Source organism: Crinia signifera, chromosome 3, assembly GCF_055691185.1.
Source record: "Crinia signifera chromosome 3, ASM5569118v1, whole genome shotgun sequence".
In the NCBI taxonomy this organism is placed as follows: domain Eukaryota; kingdom Metazoa; phylum Chordata; class Amphibia; order Anura; family Myobatrachidae; genus Crinia; species Crinia signifera.
The window spans coordinates 184,931,959-184,935,862 of record NC_139219.1 but is presented as its reverse complement, the minus strand read 5'-3'; positions in this window follow the sequence as shown (position 1 = coordinate 184,935,862).

Below are 3,904 nucleotides of genomic sequence, written 5' to 3'. Positions count from 1 at the left end.
TCACGTGGCACACATTGCTAGCCGGGTGGCTGTTGGGCGTCTCTGGCTCTGCTGCCCCTGCCTGCTGCTGTGTGGTGGCACCGTGTGGTGCACTGCATAGGGTCTCACTGGTGACAGTAGTGAGCAGCGCCATATTATTCGATGACAATGGCATTGTCAATGGGGAACAGTCAATCTTTGCCTGGGATTTAAGAGTCAAATTTAATTAATTTTGTGCTCCTGATCAGTGGTGTAGCTAGGTGCCACGGCGCCCGGAGCAAGGGCATGTTTCGCGCCCCCCCAATTTGTAGTAGGTGAGGCTCCTGCTCTGTGAAAAGTGGGCACGGCCCAACATTATACCACACACCGTAATGCCCATTGCACATATTAGCAAACTTTGTAATACCAATTACACATAAAGCCACAGCCATAATGCCAATTACACATAAGGCCACACATGATGCCAATTGCATACTATAGAACACACCGTAATGCCCATCACATACTAACACACTGCAATGCCCATCGCATACTAACACACTGCAATGCCCATCGCATACTAACACACTGCAATGCCCATCGCATACTAACACACCGCAATGCCCATCGCATACTAACACACCGCAATGCCCATCGCACACTATTTAACAAACCGTAATGCCCATTACACATTTAACACATAAGTGCCACTTACCTACATGCTCAATGCCAGGGGCTTCATGCTCGATGCCAAGGGGGACTGAAATTTGCTCGCAGGGAGGGAAGGTGTGAGTAAATGATAGTGCAGAGCAGGGAGGGAGGGAAGGTGGGAGTGATAGTGCAGAGCAGGGAGGGTGGGAGTGATAGTGCACAGCAGGGTGGGTGGGTGAGATAGTGCACAGCAGATTGGTTGGACGAGATAGTGCACAGCAGGGTGGGTGGGTGAGGATAGTGCACAGCATTGGGTGGGTGGTTGAGGATAGTGCACAGCATTGGGTGAGGATAGTGCACAGCAGGGTAAGTGGGTGGGGATAGTGCACAGCAGGGTGGGTGGGTGAGGATAGTGCACAGCAGGGTGGGTGTTAGAGGATAGTGCACAGCAGGGTGGGTGGTGGTAGAGGATAGTGCAGAGATTAATGCACCCCACCCACAGCCGGCAAAGCAGCAGCGGTGCTTTCCGCGCACCCCCTCCCCCCTGTCGCCGGGCTTGCCCGCTCCCGGCCCCCCGCTGTGCACGGTGCTGCTATTTAAAAGTCACTCACATCTCCCGCTGGACTGCGCTAGCCAATAGGCGCTCGCGGTCCAGCAGCCAATCAACTGGTGGCTGCTGGACCGCGAGCGCCTATTGGCTAGCGCGGTCCAGCGGGAGATGTGAGTGACTTTTAAATATACCACGTCTCCTGGGCGCAGCGGGCAGCCGCACTGAGTTGGGCACCTGAGCGGGCGAGATGGCGGTGCCGGCACGGCTCCGGCACCATGATAGCTTCCTGCGCCTGGAGCTGGTGCTCCACCGGCACCGCCCTCGCTACGCCTCTGCTCCTGATTATGAATATGCAGCGCATTGTGTTCAATGGACTCGTTTTTGAGATATGCATATGTCTCCTTTCAGCATTAGCGCTATGACGCATCCCCCATCGATGGCATTTTAGGATGGAACCATCAATGGCTATAAACCATTCTATCGCCAGCCATCGATGGTTCCCACCATTGCTTACTTGCGCATAAACGGGGCGGGCGCCGCCGCCGGGAGGTGCGCGCATGCGCGATAGAACTTTACCTAGTCGCGCTAGATAATAAGGTTTTCTTCTGCGCACACACCCAGCCAGCTCCTCCATCCAGTCCAACTGTGTGACGTCTCTGACGTCTCCCAGCCGAGCCAAGGAAAGGTGGAAGCCACGCGCGCACCACCAGTGCGCGCACGCGCACAAACAACTTCAAGTCCCCAGTGCCGCTGCGCCGCATGACATCATTCATCAATTTGCTAAGTTCAGAGTGAGTCAGAAACAGTCTAGGACTCTGTGTCGGTCTCGGAGAGGGTGGTATAGCCAGGCAGCTGGCCAGCAGGGTAAAAAAAATAAAAACTAATCGCCATCGGATGCCATCCATCGATGGAATCAAACTATTCAACCCTCGCCTATCGATGCCCAAAACATCGAACACTAGGTCCTGACCGTCAATATTTTGGGAACATCCATAGTCAATGGCCAGCCCTGATGCTGCCATCCTTTCTGCTCCTGAGGAAAATGGGAGGCTTTAACCCCAGAGAAATTCTAGAGCCACATCTACTCTGATTCCAATTATTGAGGACTAGTCTGCTTTTAATCACTTCTGGACCTACAGTGGACATTGCTATCTACTTCATTATAATTCTCACATTTCAACACAAACAGGAGTAATTCCATGGCGGCTACTAACTTACCAGTCATCTAGGTCTTCCCATTCTCTTAGATAAGATGTCATGCCCGAGGCTTGGTTGGAAGACTTGTGGTTCAACACTGAGGAAAAGAAAAAGACTAGCACAGACTCTTGCTTAATAACCAACATACTCTATATAAGTGGACCTGCCACGTCCAAACAATATCTCTAGTTGGTGGTGCTCCTGCGAGTCATAGATAAGTACACTCACACACAAGAAGAAAAAAGATGACTCTCTTTGTCGGGGCACAACTTATAAAATCTATTAATCTTTAATGATATGCATTAAAAATAGGAACCTGCACTCACCGTCACAATTCCTGTCACTAATGTCACCGTTCATGGGAGAGAAAAAAGGGGGTTACCAGAAGAATATTTGGTACTTGTGTACTTTCACGGCTCCCATCGCATGCCATATGTAGTGGCATGCGATGGGATGCGATTTTCCTGTGTTTTTATGCATTTTTGCTAAAATCGCATGCGATCGCATGCGATCTGATGGGATGCGATGTCATTTTTCACAGAAATAATGGACATGAGTTGATATCATGTAAAATGCACCCCAAATGTAATTTTTCACACTGTACCACCCCCACTATCAACGCCAACCCGAAGCGTGGCGAGCGCCGCGAGCCCGCGAAGGGGCGCCGGTATGCGTCCTACGACCTTTTCATACCCCCACTATCCACGTCAGCGTGGAGTTGAGAATAGAAAGTGTGGCGAGCGCAGCGAGCCACTGAGCCCGAAGCGTGGCGAGGGGACGCGGATACCTTCACAGGTATCCGTGTCCCCTCGCGGGCTTCACAGGTATCCGTGTCCCCTCGCGGGGCTCGCTGCGCTCGCCACGCTTCGGGCACGGTGGCTCGCTGCGCTCGCCACGCTTTCTATTCTCAACTCCACGCCGACGTGGATAGTGGGGGTATGAAAAGGTCGTAGGACGCGTACCGCCGCCGCTCGCCACGCTTCGGGTTGGCGTTGATAGTGGGGGTGGTACAGTGTGAAAAATGACATTTGGGGTGCATTTTACATGATGTCAACTCATGTCCATAATTTCTGTGAAAAATGACATTGCATCAGATCACATGCGATGCGATGCGATTTTTCCCTGTACGATGCACATCGTGGGAGCCGTGAAAGTACACAAGTACCGAATATTTTTATAGTTTTTATAATGCACAAATAAATATTTAAAGTGAGAGGGTACAATAAGTGGTACTAAGAATTAGTACCAAATTTTGTAATTGTGTCAGCCTAAGTTGTGCCCCTACAAAGAGAGTCATCTTTTTTCTTCTTGTGTGTGAGAAGACTTGTGGTTCACAAAGTCCCAGCATGTGGGGGAGGCCTGGTGGCAGTGGCGTAACTATAGCACCGCAGCCCCCGCGATCACGCGGGGGGGGGGCACTGTGCATATGGGGGCGCCGGGGGGGGGCTGCGGTGCTATAGTTATCCCCCCGCCCCCCATCCCCCGCAGGCTTACCTGTCCGCGCGTCCCGGCTCCCCTCCTGGCTTCAATCAATGCTATGGAGACGGA